Below are 20,076 nucleotides of genomic sequence, written 5' to 3'. Positions count from 1 at the left end.
TTACTGTCGTGTCGACAGCGATGAGCTCTCGCGGACTTCCGACTTACGTTCTCACTTTCATTTTACCGTATCAATCCATGGAGGAAACATTTATTCATAATGATGAAACGAGCAAGTTATACAGCAGCCTTTAAAAGAAAAGTCACACCTGTTTTGTTTTCTCCTGGATTCTGGTAAGTTCAAGAAGTTATCAGATCATATTACCGTACATATTGTCAGTTTACGGTCATGTTTTGAACTACCAATGTGCTATGCTTGTGCTGTGTTTCACCAGTCAGTAAAATAACATTTCCATTACATCACAAAACAAATAGCTTTTTAAGTTAAATTCTTGAAAATAAATTTGTGAATCCCGGAATTTCCATAGATATGAACATAAAACAGTCTGGATTAGGGTTGTTCCGATCATGTTTTTTGCTCCCGATCTGATCCCGATCGTTTTAGTTTGAGTATCTGCCGATCCCGATATTTCCCGATCCGATTGTTTTTTTTTTTTGCTCCCGATTCAATTCCAATCATTCCCGATAATTTTTCCCGATCATATACATTTTGGCAATGCATTAAGAAAAAAAATGAATAAAACTCGGACGAATATATACATTCAACATACAGTACATAAATTCTGTATTTGTTTATTATGACAATAAATCCTCAAGATGGCATTTATATTATTAACATTCTTTCTGTGAGAGGGATCCACGGATAGAAAAACTTGTGACTTTGTATATTGTGACTAAATATTGCCATCTAGTATATTTGTTGAGCCATGCCCCAATGCATGATGGGAAGTGGAACCATGATGGGAAGTGGAACCATGACTGTGCGTGGCCCTACCAATGGATATATCTTTTCTGCTTTGGGAAAGAACTTAAGGTGTTAAGACAAAGATCAATTGCCACCTTGATTCTCCACATTGCCTCCCATGATATTTCTAATCATAGGGAGAGGGATTGCAAGGCTTTAGCCAATTGAAGAAAGGCTCCAAAGGCTGCCAAAATTCACTCTACTCATTTTGCGCTGCCTTTTAGCTCACAATATAGGTAAAACGTCGTCATTACAGATTGAGCGCGACAATGAGTGAGAGGTTCGTGCAGCGCATACATTAATTGCGTTAAGTATATTAACGTGACACATTTTTTAATAAATTAATTGCCGCCGTTATCAGGATATTATTGATAACCCTACCTTAAGCCTATACTAAAGACTCTGGATGAGTGTAACATATTATGTCTGTAACGTTAAATACAATTAGAAAACGATTTAATTAAAAATATATATATATATATATTAAAAAAAAGGCATGGCCGATATTTTTTTGCCAATTCCGATACTTTGAAAATGACGTGATCGGACCCCATCGATCGGGACATCTCTAGTCTGGATTCTTGGTTAAAAGAAAAAAAAAAAAAAAAAAAAAAAAAAAAACTGGCACGGACATTCATTTTACGTAAATATTTCAAGATAAAGTTACGCTAATTTCTTTTCCATTCATTTATTTTTTTTCACAATGTTTCATAGTGCATGCACGGTGCTATTTTATACAATAATTACCTTAAATCCTCAACCAAATCACTCTTGAGGCACTCCTGCCTGCTTGTATGCACTAAAACTTTCATCCTATTTCCACCTAAATCCGGAGTAAGAACACAGCCTGTTTGAGTTTATCGCAGTGAAAGCTGCCACGACGCTCTGCTAGCCTGGCCTGGCCTTATATGGGAAGCCGTGGCGCAATGTCTGTAGGAGCTGTCTCGTCAACTGATAGGTAAGTCTACGGACATAGACATGAAATCCATTTTAACTGGGAAGGCTGTCATTGAGTAATCATCTTTCACTAGCATTGACAGCAATAATTTACTGGGGTGCTGGTAGCTAACGTACAAAATAAAAAACAAATATTTTAAAAACCCGATATTTTTTACTCGATTCAGATCCTCTGTTCAACAAATGAAAGTGGAAGGATTTCAAGTTGGCCTTTGCAGCCTTTGATTTTCTGAAAGCAGCCCTCGGAGAAAATGGTGTGGACACCCCTGATCTCTCCGATGGATGCATTTGTCGACTGATTAAATCAATGAGAAAAGCTCGAACGTATTGAACAACGGCCGTTTTCAGCACCCACATTGCTTACTCTCGCTGTTAATCCCATCTCTTTTTCTTTGTGCACACTAAAATTCGTCCATTCCCCCCACACCTCCCCAACTTCTTGCTTCCACTTTCTTCATGCCCCCTCCTTCCCTTTCTTCCTGCCTGTCTGCTCAGATGCCTGGGGCTGATTGACAGCACATAAAATGAAAACGGGCCAGTGCTGCCGTGTTCGACAGGAGCTATACTTTCGCTCCTTTTCACTCTCCTCTCTCTCTTTGTGCGCCATATGTTTCCTCCAGTGGCATTCGTCTCTCACTCGTTACCTCCCTTTCACTTGTTCTCCACTCCACATTGGGTTTGACTGCGACAAAATAAAGAAATATTAGCAGTACAGTGGAACCGCCAAATGCTGAATGCCCCAAAGTCATACAAAAGTTCAGTTTTGAAAATAATATGCCACAAATGTTGAACAAAAACTTGGGAGATGTTTGAAAATTCTGTGAGATGTCACAGTGAACAGCAAAAGGATTATCACCATTAGTGGGTTTTGAGACTAAACGTGAGATAACCTTAAAAGATGAAACATCCCCATTTGTTATGTAACTAGCGTGGAAACCAAGGTGGTGAAATTTTACAGACTGCTAGGTATAATATATCTACCGCAACTTCTAATAAGGCATTTTGTGATGCAAACATACAAGGATGCTAGAAATAGTTAGCTAAGATTAGCATAGCTAAGAGGAAAATAAAACCTCATTGACAGTTACAGCTCTAAGAGTTTACTATGAAAATGATTTAAGTCTTATAGGCCTTTTCATTGTCATATTAGCTTTTTTCAAAAGTGCATGCGATGGCGAAAAGGGCATAACAATAAAAATGGAACGCATTACAATAAAGCTAGCGCAACAACAAGCTGACATCAATCATAAAATAATTACCAAATAAAGTAGTACCTCTACATACAAAGTTAATTCGTTTCAGGACCTTGTTTGTTAGTCAAAGTGATCGTATGTCGAGCAGGACTTTCCCATAAGAATACATTATAATTACTTTAATTCGTTCCACAGCCCGAAAACCTACACTAAATTCTTGATAAATACTGATGTTACTGTTGGAAATATCAATTACAAAGAGCGAAACAAATACATTATGAATAAAAATCGGAATAATAAAATAATAGTAATATAATACAGTGGTACCTCTACATACGATCGCTTCGACACACAAACTTTTCGACATCCGACGTAAAATTTGACTCGCCATTTGTTTCTACATCCGACGACATGCTCGAAATACGACGACAATGGCAGCACCGCAAACGAATGCACGGCGGATTTTCTTGTGTGACAAATCAACACAGGTTTCAGAAAAGGTTGGTACAGGTGGTGAAACAAGGAAAAAGTTGATGCTTACCTTCTAAATGAAGATGCAAATGACAGAAAAATATGAGCGTGGGGTGGGCATCCGTGAAATGGCTCAACAATACATCTCCACGGTCCTCCTCTGGCCATCGTTCGCCAGTCTTTATAAATTAAGCTGACAATTCTTATTGTCTCCAAAGAAATCGCCAGCTTCGCCACGTTTTCATCATTTCTTTTACAACTTATTCAACACAAAACGCCTGCTGTCTGCCGCAATTGATGGTGTTCTCAAGAGAACATTCAAAGTGAAAGTGAAACTCAAGCTCACCGGTCTGTCTCTGGCACGTGAGCCCCGCAGTGCGTTCAGGTACACAAAAAAACGTCCGCCTTATTAGAACCCGATTCGTTACACTATTACAGGAATTATTATTATTCTTTTTATTACATTATTCCAATTTTGATTTATAATTTATTTGTTTTGCTACGTGTAATTGCCATTTGTAATAGCACCAGCAGTATTTTTTAAGGATTTAGTGCAGGTTTTTGGGCTGTGGAACGAATTAATGGAATTATAATGTATTCCTATGGGAAAATCCTGCTTGACATACGACCATTTCGACTTATAAACAAGGTCCTGGAACGGATTAACTTCGTATGTAGAGGTACCACTGTACCTGCAATAATGTAAAATAATAGGTTCTAACTTGGCGAATGTGTTTGCGTAGTGTACCTGAACGCATCGCGTGGCTGACGTGACAGAGTGAGCCTTTTTACTTTCACTTAGCTAACTTACTGCAAGGGACACTAAGCGTGTTGTGTGGCACAAGTTGATTGAATAAATTATTAGAAACCTGATGAAGCTGGCGATTTCTTTGGCGATGTTACCACAATAATAATTGCCAACTGAACTTATTAAGACTGGCGAATGGAGGAGGACCGCCGAGATCATACCGTCTACAACTGTATTGTTGAGCCATATCACGGATGCGCACCCCATGCTCTTATTTTTCTATCTATCTATCTATCTATCTATCTATCTATGGTAAGAATCACCTTTTTCCTTTTTTTCACCACCTGCACTAACATTGTTGGAACCCATGTATATTTCTCTCAGAAAATCTGCCGTGCGTCCGTCATGTGGGAAAACAAACTGCGCTGCTGTCATCGATCGTCGTATTTAGAGCATGTCATCGGATGTAGAAACAAATGGCGAGTCAAATTTTACGTCGATTGTCGAAAACATTGTGTGTCGAAGCGATCAGATGCCTAGGTGTGACAAAATATCGAAATGTTGATATATCGTGATACTTTGTATCCCAAAAGATTATCGATATGCTGCTGCCAAGAATCGAGATATCTTTTTTAAAAGGTGTCAATGTTTAAAAAAACAAAAGGGACCAACAAGTTGCTACCAAAATCTTCCACCATAATAGTGTCTCAATTAACTATATGACTTCCATTGATGGCATTGGATGCCCAGTCAGTAAAGACTGAAGGGCAAATGAACGGTCGTTCATTCGAAAACAGAACATTCACACTCACTCTTTCCGATTTTCGGGGCATTTACAGGTCACTTTCTGTTAATTTGAGGGCATTTACAGATCATTTCCTGTTGAGTTTAAGTCACTGCCTATTCATTCCCGGGTCACTTCCTGTTCTGTAACCCAAAATCAACAGAAAGAGACCCATAAAATTCCCCAAAATCAACCAGAAGTGACTGAAAATAACAAGTAATGATCTGAAATTGCCCAAAATTACCTTGTTGTCTGGCATTGGCTGTCACTGATGACCATAGAAGGGTGAGCGGCTGCCATTGACGGCGCTCGACGCCCAATCCAGTTAAACTGGGAACGTTCGTTCACTCGAAACCAGAGCATTCACAGTCATTCTTTCCGATTTTCAGGGCAGTTACAGGTCACTTTTTGTTCATTTTAGGGCATTTACAGGTCATTTCCTGTTGAGTTTGACTCACTACCAAATCATATGGGAGATTTGCGGGTCACTTTCTGTTCGTTAACTCAAAATAAACAGGAAGTGACCCATGAAATACCCCAAAATCAACAGAAAGTACCTGAAAATCAACAGGTAATGACCTGTAATGGCCCAAAATTCCCTCAATGCCTGGCATTGGCTGCCTTTGATGGCCAAAGACGTTCAATCCGTTTGAAGTTTATTCTGTTTATTAGTTGTTTTGTAGAATATCCTCGAATGATTTCCTGAATGTATTGATAATCGTTGTATCGCCATATCATCGTTATCGTGAGCTTTGTATCGCAAATCGTATCGTATCGTGAGGTCCCAAGGGGTTCCCACCCCGAGTAGGTACCACTGTATACACAAAATCAAAAGTGTTACTTTATCCTTGTTATATTGTGAAGCTATTATCATAGAATAGCAAATATAAAGACATGCGTCTTTTCTGCTGGTGAAATATATAATTTATGAGCAGTATGGTCCGGCGCTGATCAGGCTTGTGTAATGTGAACGCAATACAATGGAACAGCAGATAAAACATACTTTCCTTAGAGCGAGCTTTCCTTGTGAGCTTTCCTTATGGCGAGCGACGCAGAGAAGAATGAGATTCTTTTTATGTTCTATATTTGCTACTCTTGTGCCCACAACTCCAAGAAAGAGCACCTTCACTGAAGACAAAACACCAGAACATAACAACGGCAACCACCACCCTCAGTCATGGTTGCCACAACTACCTATGAACCATTGTGCGCGTAACACATAATAACTTAAAATTTCTACAGCATGAATATCCAGCCAAAATGAATCCCTCAGTAATACGACCCCTAGCAAAAAGTATGGAATCACCAGTCTCGGACGTGCACTCACTCGGACATTTTATCATGTAGAACAAACTCAGATAAAAAGCTTGAAAAAATAACTAATTAGTTCAAAAGTGCAACTCTTTAGCATTCAGAAACACTAAAAGAAATGAATAAAAAAATATTGTGGTGGTCAGTAAATGTAACTTTAATTAAAGTAAGTGCAGGGAAATATACAGTGCCTTGCAAAAGTATTCGGCCCCCTTGAACCTTGCAACCTTTCGCCACATTTCAGGCTTCAAACATAAAGATATAAAATTTTAATTTTTTGTCAAGAATCAACAACAAGTGGGACACAATCATGAAGTGGAACAAAATTTATTGGATAATTTAAACTTTTTTAACAAATAAAAAACTGAAAAGTGGGGCGTGCAATATTATTCGGCCCCCTTGCGTTAATACTTTGTAGCGCCACCTTTTGCTCCAATTACAGCTGCAAGTCGCTTGGGGTATGTTTCTATCAGTTTTGCACATCGAGAGACTGACATTCTTGCCCATTCTTCCTTGCAAAACAGCTCGAGCTCAGTGAGGTTGGATGGAGAGTGTTTGTGAACAGCAGTCTTCAGCTCTTTCCACAGATTCTCCATTGGATTCAGGTCTGGACTTTGACTTGGCCATTCTAACACCTGGATACGATTATTTTTTAACCATTCCATTGTAGATTTGGCTTTATGTTTTGGATCATTGTCCTGTTGGAAGATAAATCTCCGTCCCAGTCTCAGGTTTTGTGCAGATACCAAGAGGTTTTCTTCCAGAATGTTCCTGCATTTGGCTGCATCCATCTTCCCGTCAATTTTAATCATCTTCACTGTCCCTGCTGAAGAAAAGCAGGCCCAAACCATGATGCTGCCACCACCATGTTTGACAGTAGGGATGGTGTGTTCAGGGTGATGAGCTGTGTTGCTTTTACGCCAAACATATCGTTTTGCATTGTGGCCAAAAAGTTCAATTTTGGTTCCATCTGACCAGAGCACCTTCTTCCACATGTTTGGTGTGTCTCCCAGGTGGCTTGTGGCAAACTTTAAACGAGACTTTTTATGGATATCTTTGAGAAATGGCTTTCTTCTTGCCACTCTTCCATAAAGGCCAGATTTGTGCAGTGTACAACTGATTGTTGTCCTATGGACAGACTCTCCCACCTCAGCTGTAGATCTCTGCAGTTCATCCAGAGTGATCATGGGCCTCTTGGCTGCATCTCTGATCAGTTTTCTCCTTGTTTGAGAAGAAAGTTTGGAAGGACGGCCGGGTCTTGGTAGATTTGCAGTGGTCTGATGCTCCTTCCATTTCAATATGATGGCTTGCACAGTGCTCCTTGAGATGTTTAAAGCTTGGGAAATCTTTTTGTATCCAAATCCGGCTTTAAAATTCTCCACAACAGTATCTCGGACCTGCCTGGTGTGTTCCTTGGTTTTCATAATGCTCTCTGCAGAGCATCACAGAGCAGGTGCATTTATACGGAGACTTGATTACACACATTTGGATTCTATTTATCATCATCATCCGTCATTTAGAACAACATTGGATCATTCAGAGATCCTCACTGAACTTCTGGAGTGAGTTTGCTGCACTGAAAGTAAAGGGGCCGAATAATATTGCACGCCCCACTTTTCAGTTTTTTATTTGTTAAAAAAGTTTAAATTATCCAATAAATGTTGTTCCACTTCACGATTGTGTCCCACTTGTTGTTGATTCTTGACAAAAAAATTAAATTTCATATCTTTATGTTTGAAGCCTGAAATGTGGCGAAAGGTTGCAAGATTCAAGGGGGCCGAATACTTTTGCAAGGCACTGTATATGGAATCACTCCATTCTGAGGAAAAAAATATGGAATCATATGAAACAAAGAAATAACAATCAAAACACATCTCTAGTATTTAGTAGCACCGCCTCTGGCTTTCATAACAGCTTGCAGTCTCTGAGGCATGGACTTGATGAGTATTCATCAATTTGGCGCCAACTCTCTTTGATTGCAGTTGCCAGATCATCCTTGCAGGTCGGAGCCTTGCTGTGGACCATTTTTTTTCCATTTCCACCACAGGTTTTCAATAGGGTTGAGATCTAGGCTAGTTGCTGGCCATGACATGTGATTCCATATATATTTCCCTGCACTTGCTCTATAAAAGTAACATTTACTGAGCACCACAATGTTTTTATTCATTTCTTTTACTGTTTCTGAATGCTAAAGAGTTGCACTTTTGAACTAATTCATTATTTTCTCAAGCTTTTGTCTGAGTGTCTGCTGAGTGAGTGCTTGTCCAAGACTGTTACCATGCTTTTTGCTTGGGTTGTATTACGGAAAAGTGTTGTTTTTTTTTTTTCACACATCATCACGGAATATTTAAATTTGTACATTAAACCGTAAAGTTTGAAAGCCAACTGCGACATTGCAATTGCAAGAGACGTGTCTTTTGCCCAAAAAACGGTGCTGTCGCCTCCACAATAAGAGATTTTTTTCATACTAATTTTTATAGTTTTGAATTAATTTTCCGCACTAAATGGAGGCCTACAGAGATCAAACCCGTCTACGAACAGTCCCAGAAACGTGAAATTTTGTCAAAAATCGCCCAGCCATTTCGGCATCCATAGGGAAAGAACACATACACAAAGACCCCCCCCCCCACACACACACACAGACAAAGTTCCTTTTATAAATATCAGTATAGATATATAACTTATTTAAAGACAATTTTAAAATTCTTGACGCTCCTCTTGCCAAATCTGATACAAAAAAAGATGAGATCATCCATCCATCCATCCATCCATCCATCCATCCATCCATCCATCCATCCATCCATCCATCCATCCATCCATCCATCCATCCATCCATCCATCCATCCATCCATCCATCCATCCATCCATCCTCTACCGCTAAATCCCATGTCAGGTTGCGGGGGAGCAGCTTTAGCGGGAAAGCCCAGACTTCCCTCTCCCCAGCCACTTCAACCAGCTCCTCTGGCGGGATCCCAAAGCGTTCCCAGGCCAGCCGAGAGACATAGTCTCTCCAGCATGTCCTGGATTGTCCCCGAGGCCTCCCGCCAGTAGGACATGCCCGGAACACTTCTCCGGGGAAGCGTCCAAGAGGCATCCGAACCAGATGCCCGAGCCACCTCAGCTATCTCCTTTCAACACAGAGGAGTAGCGGCTCAACCCAGAGTCCCTCCCGGATGACCAAGATTCTCACCCTAAAAAAGATGAGGTTTCCTTAAAAATAAATATAAATAGTACTTCCTTTAAGAAGAAATGTTCATAGTTCAAGGAGTTTGACTGGCATCTCAGAACATATTATCATAGAAAAATATTTCTGTTCCATTATGTTACTTTCTGCAGCCATCCCATGCAGTTATTATATACTCAACTTATTTTACCCAGCGACAACAATTCGATGAGCCTCGTGTAATTCAAATGAGTCTGACCTTGAAATTGACTGTGCTATCTGCTCGATGATGCAGGCCCGAGCGCCATGTTGATGTAAATTTGTGGTGCTACGAAGCCTTTCTGCATCCCCTCTATCACCCAATAGAAAGGCCAAGAAGTTTCACACCCTCCACACCACACCACTTCTGCAAACTACTTTCAGCACTTGCTGGCAGAATTGAATAGAGCCCCTAGTTGTCAGGAATAATAGAGAAATGGCTTTTAGCTCGATAATTAAGTTGTGTTATAAATGTCATCCATCCAGGCGGATGGAATTCATGCATACATATTACTACCCGGGGAATTCAAAAGGCAGCGGCGAGATCCCCTCACTTGAAAGCAATACAATCTCCCTCCTCACCACTTTCGCCCGATTCATTCAGAGACGTCAAATCCGAGAAAAAAAAAAAAAAAAAAATCAAGACATGCTATAATTCATGAGGTTGTGGCACTTCCATTTAATTGGAGAAGTTTTGGAATCACGTTACCCTTTCTTCCTTGGCTGAACATAGGGGAAAAAAGTCAAAGCAAGTGGATGTTTGACATGACAGTGAAGCCTGAAAACATGAGTGCGGAACCTTTCATCAGTATTATGAAGGCCATGCTACATTTTTGAAGAAAATTTATTATAATACAGGAGTGGTCATGCGGGCCCCAACCAGTCAAGGGTCTAAATTCCTCTTTCTCAAAATTAAGTGGGATAGGTTTCTTCTTACCCAACACTCTAAGTATAACATAGTAAATATTTACTGATTATACTATATAATGTAACACGCAACAAAGAATACAATCGTAAAATTCTACTCTTTTTTATCATAAATGAGAAAATGGCAGGAAACAATATGAAACTACGGCGAGAAGCTAATCTGGTTGTCTACATTGATACTCAGCATTTCTTTGTGTCAAAGACACATTTAACAGCTTAAATGCACCGGACCAGTCAAAAGAGATCCAAGTACAAGCACTTTTGTTAAAGATAATTATAATACTAAGGGGCTGTGAGATATCAATAGAACCGTTATGTGGCAAGATAACAAATATTAATTAAGCTATCAAAAAAATAAATCACATTCATGACCAATTATCGAAAATAGATCGAAAATTACGAACATTTCCGAATGTAGCCCGGAAACAGCCGAATGGGGCTGTGACGTCACAAACAGGAAAAAAGAGGTCAAGGCAGGTGGTGTCGTTGTTTATCGACGAGAGAGTTGCGTTCGTGTTTTGTCAAAAAATCGCTAAAATGGTTCAAACCTGTCGTGCTATGTGGTGTACAAATAGTCATTTGTCGCAATGTAGTACCCATGAGTTCCCGAACGTGAGAAAAAGAGCTGGACTACGCAGACAATGACTAAAGTTGTCCGTGCAAAGAGGGCTAATTCTGCAGACCCAGCCTCCGGCACGGTTTTGTGTGGTGCGCATTTTACACCTGAAAGCTATTCGAACTATGGACAAATGAAATCAGGTTTTGCTAAGAAATTGCTGCTGAAAGCAGATGCGGTGCCCACCATACACGCGCAGCCACCTAAATGTCCCGAGATATCAAGAAAGAGGACGATGAATGGCAAGGCAAAGCAAAGGAGGGGAGCAGCCAAGCTCGAAATGGCCAGAGTGAGTACTCTTTTATAATAAAAAAACATATCACGCATTGGATATAGGACTGGACACATTTATAAATTATCGCTCGTAAAGTATATACAACAAATCCTTTAATCCCATTCATATTTGTGTCTGTTGGCAGAACGAAAACCTATAATAGCACAATAAATGATAATTATTCTATACATTATTTTGCGGTCACGGTGTATCAGCTTCACAAAAAGAAATGCAAAACAAACCATTCGGTGTTTCCTACACGATCTGTTGCCTCTGTTTCATCAGTGTGATTGCTCCCCTCAGATCGTTTCATCAGGCTGCATTTGCTTTTGTTTGGGCTCAAATTGATAGCCCAAAACACCAAAGAAAGGTTCATAATTCTCCTCGTCACTATTAAAAGAACGTTCGTTACGTCAGATTCGTCGCTGCAACTAGAAACTAAATTGTCCGCCATCATTGCCGCCATTCAGTACTTTGTCAGGACCCAAGCACTGAGTCGGGTGTTTCCTAGTTGTGACGTCACACATACAATATGCTAGATTTCCGGGATCTCGGACGCCGGTTGTTTTAGCTTGACAATCGATGCACATTTCTATCATTTTCTTGGTGTTCCGATGTGTGTAATTACACGAAGTGGCATGATATGAATCCAAAAGGCATGCGTTTATGGATAAATGATGGAATATTAGCATTTCCTCAGGTGTTTTAATACTCTTTAAGAAAAAATATAGCTAATATTTCAACCCTGAGATCGGCTGGCAACCAATTCAGAGTGGACCTCGCCTACTGCCAGAAGTGGGAAGAGTGGCCAAGAAATTTACTGAAGTAAGGGTAGCGTTACTTAAGTAGTATTATTTCTAAGTAAAAGTAGTGACCCAAAAAATGACTTATGTACATGTAAAGTACTCTGTGAAAAGAATACTCAAGTACTGAGTAACTTCTTATGTCTGACTTTATTTATATACAGTGCTGCTCGAAAGTTTGTGAACCCCACAGCGATGGTCAGATTTTTTGTAAAAAAAACTAAAATAACCTTATTAAATGTTAAGTTATACCCAAATCCACAATACTGACATTCCAAATAATGGACTGAAACAAAAGAAATAGTTATATTGTCATTCTTTATTTAACAAAAGTGGTTGATTTAAGAAAAACTCAGATATCATGTGTGCAAAAGTATGTGAACCCCTTCAGTTAATAGGATATTGCGCCTCCTTTTGCAGAGATTACCTCAACCAAACGGTTTCTGTAGTGACTAATCAGCCTCTCACATCTACTTTGGGGGATTTTTGCCCATTCTTCCTTGCAGAACGCAGTCAGTTGAGAGAGGTTTGATGGGCGTCTGGCATGAACTGCTCGCTTCAGGTCCCGCCACAGCATTTCAATGGGATTTAGGTCAGGACTTTGACTGGGCCAGTCCAGAACACGAATCTTCTTCTTTTTCAGCCATTCCTTGGTTGTATTGCTGGAATGCTTTGGATCATTATCATGTTGCATGATCCACCTTCTGCCAAGCTTTAACTTCAAAACAGATGGCGTCAGGTTATGTTCTAGGATTTGACAATATTCCTCAGAATTCATGATTCCCTGGACTATGTGGAGTTGTCCAGGTCCTGAGGATGAAAAGCAAGCCCAGATCTTGACATTCCCACCTCCATGCTTCACTGTTGGGAGAAGGTTCTTTTGGTGGTATGCAGTGTTGACTTTTCGCCAGACATGGCGGTTTTGGTTGTGACCAAACAGTTCAATTTTGCACCTACATCAGTTGATGAAAACTCTTTTTAATTTAGTCTCGACAACACAACTGTTAAAAAAACAAAAAAAAAACTACTGAATTGATTGATTAGGAAATCAGGTTGAAATAATAGAAAATTCCAAAATGTTGAGGGGGTTCACAAACTTTTGAGCAGCACTGTATTTCTTAAACAAATTAAGCCATTATGGAAGCATAAATTAAACTATAAAATTATATATGTTTTTCCACTGCTTTCACTTCAGCAAACTCGGTCACAAAACAACGATCGAACAAGGCTGCTTGTGTACATGTTTATATGTTTATATGCTGTATGCTATAAATGCTTCGTTAAATAAAACAGCTAAATGTAGATATGGTACTTATTTTAACCAGGCTCTAAAATTACATAACTGAAGTTGTATACGTGGTAAAACTACTCTTACAAGTACATCTTTCTCAAAAAGTTACTCAAGTTTATGTAACGGAGTAAATGTAACGCATTATTACCCACCTCTGCCTACTGCCTATCGCAAGATGATATAGGCTCCAGCACCCCTGCGACCCTTGTGAGGATAAGCGGAAGAAAAGATAAATGAATGAATGGATGAATATTTTAACATGACAGTCCCCTAAAAATGAAAGATTCAACTGGGCTGTAAAGTATAAAGTGATTCGAAGGTATGTCAATAGTGACCGACGATGGCACATTCTGACATTCAAAACAGCAGAAAAACATAACTTTTGTAAACTGAGTATCGTATGGTCAACCAGGAAACTATTGTATTGGCCATCTAAGCCAAATGCCCACTGGCATTGTGGTCCGCCCAACCACTTGAAGACTATCTATTCATCTAAAACCAAAGGTTTCTTAAAAGAACACACTGAACGTCATCATTTTTCCAACAAAAGGTCAATTTTGTTTGTTCTTTCAAAGACAGACTTGAAGTCACCGATTTCTTTCAGTCAGACGACGAACCCTTTCCTACCTCAAAGTCCCCTGAGTATTGTTGAAGTGAAGTAGAAGAAAAAAAACAAAAAAGGAAGGGGGCTGTAAAAGTGCCCTTTGACGTATGCGGTTCTCCTCTGTAGATCTTTTCAGCTTTAAGGACATTTGACACAACAACAAAACACACATGGCCTTTTACTTCTCACTTGAATGTCTAAACAAAAAAAAAACAAAAACAAAAAACGTTTACACCACCTTTGCAGTGAAAGAAAAGGCTAGGGTAAAAGTGGATTTTGTCTTCTATTGATTGGGAAAACAGTGCAAAACTCCTGAAGTTTGGAAACTTTTGATTCGGAAAAAGTTACCTACAGTATAAACTCAAAAACAAAACAAAAAATCCAAAGTTTAACACTGTATATTTCAGGCACGCTACCTTTAACATTAGGGATGTTCCGATCATGTTTTTTTGCTCCCGATCCGATCCCGATCATTTTAGTTTGAGTATCTGCCGATCCCGATATTTCCCGATCCGATTGCTTTTTTTTTTTTGCTCCCGATTCAATTCCAATCATTCCCGATAATTTTTCCCGATCATATACATTTTGGCAATGCATTAAGAAAAAAATGAATAAAACTCGGACGAATATATACATTCAACATACAGTACATAAGTACTGTATTTGTTTATTATGACAATAAATCCTCAAGATGGCATTTACATTATTAACATTCTTTCTGTGAGAGGGATCCACCGATAGAAAGACTTGTATATTCTTAAAGGATAAATGTGACTTTGTATATTGTGACTAAATATTGCCATCTAGTGTATTTGTTGAGCTTTCAGTTAATGATACTGGAGCCATTTAACTTCTGCCCAAATGCATGATGGGAAGTGCAACCATGACTGTGCGTAGTGGTACGAATTGATACATCTTCTCTGCGTTGGGAAATAACATCGGGTGTTAAGAAAAAGATCAACCACTACCTTTCTTCCCCACATTTCTTCCCACGAAATTTCTAATTGTTGAGAAAGGGATTGTAAGGCTTTAGCTAATTTAAAAAAGGCTTCAAAGGCTGCCAAAATTCTCTCTACTCATTTTACGTTGCCTTTTGGCTCTATGTATACGTAAAACGGTGCCATTATAGATTGAATGCGACAATGCGTGAGTGGGTAGTGCAGTGCATGCGTTAATTGTGTTAAATATTTTAAAGTTATTACTGCCTTTAACGCGATAAATTTGATAGCCTTACTTTAAGCCAAAACTATTTCATTAATATATATATATACAGTATATATTAAAAAAGGCATGTCCGATATTTTTTTGCCGATTCCGATTCTTTGAAAATGACGTGATCTGACCCAATCGATCGGGACATCTTTATTGAATATTATAAATAATAACATATTTCTATATATCCATCGTATACCTTATATCAGGGGTCACCAAACTTTTTTGCACCACGGACCGATGTTCTGTCAAATTTTGCACGCTTATAAAATATTGCTCCCAAAGGTTTTGTGGCGGTGAATAAATCCCTCTTTTATATTGAGTTCGACTCTCAATGTTATCCAACGGTGCTAAAAAAACTATTTACAGCATAAACATACTGTATACAGCGGGGAGAACAAGTATTTGATACACTGTCAACATTGACAGTGTATCAAATACTTGTTCTCCCCACTGTATGTGCAACACGAAAATGGCGTGAATTAATGCTTAACGACACGGCGAAGTCGTTAAGTGAGAGAGCTGCGTGCAGTTGTGTGCAGCTAACATGGCAAACGTAAGTTAATATTCCTTTCTTTGAAGAAAGTTTGTAGTGTTTACTTTGGAATCGCTGCATTCACGTTTTTTTTTTAACGTTACGCGCATGCAAAATTTGTCAGAACACTGGCAATGTGCTGCAGAAAAATACAGCAAATATAAAATAACATTTGTTTTTAGCCCCGTCGTGTTAAGTCCAGGGATAATATAACTCACCCGCAAAATTAGTGGGAGGCCTGAGCTTGTTTCGTTGAGACGAGATGGTCCCATCATTGTGTGATGGGAGAGTGAGAGAAGCCCGCTTCACAATGATACCATGTTGGAAATTGTAGCACGGTTTTCAATGCTCTCCTAGCGATGTCAGGATATTCCGGAATGACTTTAATCCAAAACCTCGGGAGAGTTGTTGTCTCAAATGTACGTTTATGGTCGCCGTCATTTGTGATCCCTACAAATTGATCCTCCTGTTGCACAGACATGCTCGAATCACTCGGTTTATTCACATATGTGTCACAAATCCACTCCTACGCAGTTCGTGGGTCTTTAGTGATTGGGAAGTAGCGTAGATTTTTTTTTTTTCTTCAAGGTTGTAGGCTCATTTTCTGGCTCATCGGGTGCCCTTTTCCGCGTAAAAAATCTGTCCAAAGATGTCTGTTTTTCAGTCATTCTAGTGTGGGGGCTGATTATTTCCAGGAACAAATGTGATGCGCCCGCCCTACGTCAGATATTATTATTGAGGTCAAGCGCACATAGATATACAAAACAAGATGTACTGCTAGCAGTCCAATCAATGGATTTCTATGACGACATTCCGTCCTGTAGTATTATATCTAGAGTAGACAGGGATACTGGTGTGTTAAGGGGCACAGGCCAAAGTTAATTTGTCCATTATGCAGTCGTTAATAAATTATTTCTTTTGCGGCCCAGTACCAAATGCGCCACGGACCGGTACCGGTCCGCGGCCCGGCGGTTGTTGACCCCTGCCTAATATAATATTGGTCAAAATATTCAAGTTGAAGCCAATGGCCATTTCCAGAGCCCTCTTAAAATCACTGCTTATTAAAAATGTGAAAGAATTTCAAATCCATTTTCCCTACATCTCTGAGGTGCTCGTCTCAGGAAGCGTGTGCCCAGTTCCGTGAACACTGCTGTTGCTCGATTAATGAAAAGTAGCTGAATAAATCCGCAAGGTTGTTAATTAGATCGCCTTCTAAAGTTAAAACATGAGCGACCTGAGGCCAAGGATAAAAATAGGATAGAACAGAGTACTCAATGATGGTAAAGCTGATTAATTCAATGCCGTTTCCAAATGAGCTACCATTCACTTCCAATATGGTGCACCAAATCTCATAATAGTACAGTGGTGTAGCTGTGCTGTTTTAGGACAGGCATATTTAAGTCTAAAATTTCAGGGGTTGGCAACCCAAAATGTTGAAAGAGACATATTGGAGTTAAAAAAAAAAAAAAAAACCAAAACAAAACAAAAAAATATAATGTCTGGAGCTGCAAAAAATTAAAAGCCTTAAAAAGCCTAATAACAATAATAAGAAGGCAACACATGCTGTATGTATCTCTATTAGCTATATTAGCCTACTATCAAAATGACTAAGTTGGCTAAAAATACCAAATGAGCATTCATGATTTAATGTTTTTTTCCCTGCAGTGCATCCAACGCACCACGTGACTACTCTGTTGTATGATGCCACCCCAAGTTTAACTTCATTACAATATTCATGAATTGTTTCATTGCTTTTATGAAATTAACTCATTCACTCCCAGCCATTTTCACCAGAGCAAGAAAATTCTGTTCTATTGCTGTATAAACATGGAACCCACCAAAGACGCTCTTCTTTCAGCAGGAAAAAAGTTAGTTCATGTCTTTTTCCATTCTTTAGAAATCAGCATTAGAAAATAGCTTAGTTTGAGCAATTTTCCAATTTCTGATGAAAAAACAGAGAAACTGAGTTTTTTGTGAAAGCATACATTTCAAACTTTGACTTTAACACAGCTATTTTTTCTTTAGTTACATCCCAAACATCTGAATAATGTTTTCCTTTTACAAAATCTCATAGACAACAAGACAAATAGACCTTTTGATAGCAAAGTAACAATTTATTTACACATAACTGACTGAGAGATGACGCTGTTGTCGCCGCGACAGCCGGGTAAACTTTTCCCTCATCTCCGCCTGTCTCATAAAGATGGATTTTTTTGAGTCTCTGCGGGGTCTGCTCGGCGAGCAGCACGGACTCAACGGCATCTTCCGCTGCACTGGTGGTCCCGGTCGTTCTGCTCGGGCGTCCAGTGCCTGGCATCCCGGGCGTCTTCTCGGTTGTTCTGCTCGGTCGTCCGCCGCCTGGCATCCTTCCGCCGGCGCTCCGACCCTGCGGCCCGGCCGTTCGTTGCCATTGCATCGGGTTGCGGGTCTTACCAAATGCGCTACTACCCTCCAGTGGCCAGTTTTATTGCTTCAAAATGGATTTTCAGCTTTGTGCTTTGGAGCTCAGTTGAATCAGAACCCAGAGATGTCGCTTATGAAAAAAACGTATAAGACGTATAAATACGTCTTTGGGACACTGAAACAACTAAAAATAGAACATATTTATGCGTTTTTGGGAGCAAATGAGTTAAAGAAACTCATGTACTCCATGTACTCATCTTCTGTGAACGGTTTTCAACGCTTTATTATCTCCCGGGTTGCAGCAAAACTTGCTGCAGTAGTGGAGTTTGGCGATGTAATCCACTTCTTAAATCTATTTTTGCGCTCTTCTAAGTTCTTCAGAAGTAATGCAATCGCACTTTTTTGTCTTACTCCCAACTGGGTACTCGGCTTCAAATGTAACATGCCTTCTCTTTCAGTCTTTCCACATTACTCTTTTTGTTATTTGAAAACTTCTCACCACAGAGTAAACATTCAGGCAATCCTTTCGCATTGGCAATGAATGCAAATGATTCGGTCCAACGTTGAATCTTCTGTTCTTAGTTATTTTTCCGTTTTTCGCTTTTGGATCCATTGCACATCACACAGCCGCCGGTTTGTTTACAATAGCCACCTGCATGGCATCCTGCCCTGCTGATAGACCCGTGTGTCGCTGGCTATGAGGCAAATCTTCGTTGACGGAAATGTTGAAATGTTATTGTTATTGAAATGTTTATTCTACATATTTTTATAGCATTGGAAAACGTTGAGAATGTTTGTGTCATTTTTGTCCTCCTACAGAAACCATATAAAAACAAAAAATAATATTTCCCTCCCCCATCCTTTTCTATTTTTAAACATTTTTGAAAATGCTCCAGGGAGCCACTAGGACAGCGCTAAAGCTCTAAATGCACTATAAGTGGTAAAATCTAATACATTTTACCTCTTACTACACTTTTCCCTAATATTTCTGAGCTGTCTAGCATTCTTATTATTACTGCCAAGTTGGGCATTCTGATTAATAATTCTTTTTTTAGTTGCTATTGTCATATTTTTTTCAACATATTTACATAAAAGGGCAGTTTTGTCTTGGTTATTTTATGAACAGTTATGTCCACATGTGCTTCAGAAAGGGGTGGATTTGCCAATAATAGATGTAAACACAGCTGACTTACACCAATCAACAGTCATCTCTATATCCCCTTTGAACACCAGCACATTTTATTGCATCGTTCATCCTCTACCTGACAGAAGGAGGAAATGGTTTGCTCAGTTGAAGGTTGGCGTGTGCTTGGGATAAGGAAGTACAAACAGCCCTTGATTATTTTTAACACAATTGATTTTAATAGGGATTTTAGGGTATTAAAAGTCAACAAAAACTTTGAGGTAACACTTGATCTTGTGGCTAGCATAGCATATAACTTCCAACATGCATTAATATTATCCACTTGAATCACTTTTGGTTTGAAACGTTAATCCAGCAAAGCTCCACGACGCTGCTGCCGAAGCTTATTTCTCTTGTGTTCTGGCCAACTTCTTATGTTGAGTCTTCCTTCCTGAGCCTTAACCACACAACAGATTTAAGATGATTCCAACGTCCTTCGAGGCAAAAAAAAAAAAATAGACCCCTCCCCCCCTCCAGATTGCCTGCTCCACCACCGCCAACGTCTTAAATTTGAAGCGAGCAATGATTCCGTCGGATAGGCCGATTATAAGACCGCGCTATTGTCGTGCTAATCTCCTTTATGAGTGACTGCACACAAATCACAAAGTGTAAATATTAAACAGATTAATATTCACAAACAAGTCTTTGGAATTAGCGCAGCCGGGGCGAGGGACGGGATGTTCCACACCGCTAATGCCTTTAGCGACGATCCCAACACACAAGTGACCAGAATATATTTATAGATCAGATAACTACAA

The 20,076-nt window shown here is 39.5% G+C and overlaps 1 protein-coding gene across 10 annotated transcripts in view; it reads left to right on the top strand.

Annotated features, from left to right (window-relative positions):
• The window catches only part of celf6 (CUGBP Elav-like family member 6), a 380,567-nt gene that overhangs the window by 259,815 nt on the left and 100,676 nt on the right, over positions 1-20,076 (top strand). The window lies entirely within an intron of this gene.

The sequence above is a fragment of the Corythoichthys intestinalis genome, chromosome 1 (assembly GCF_030265065.1).
Source record: "Corythoichthys intestinalis isolate RoL2023-P3 chromosome 1, ASM3026506v1, whole genome shotgun sequence".
NCBI lineage: Eukaryota > Metazoa > Chordata > Actinopteri > Syngnathiformes > Syngnathidae > Corythoichthys > Corythoichthys intestinalis.
Note: the sequence above shows the minus strand (reverse complement) of the source record. Positions and strands in the feature narration are given on the sequence as shown.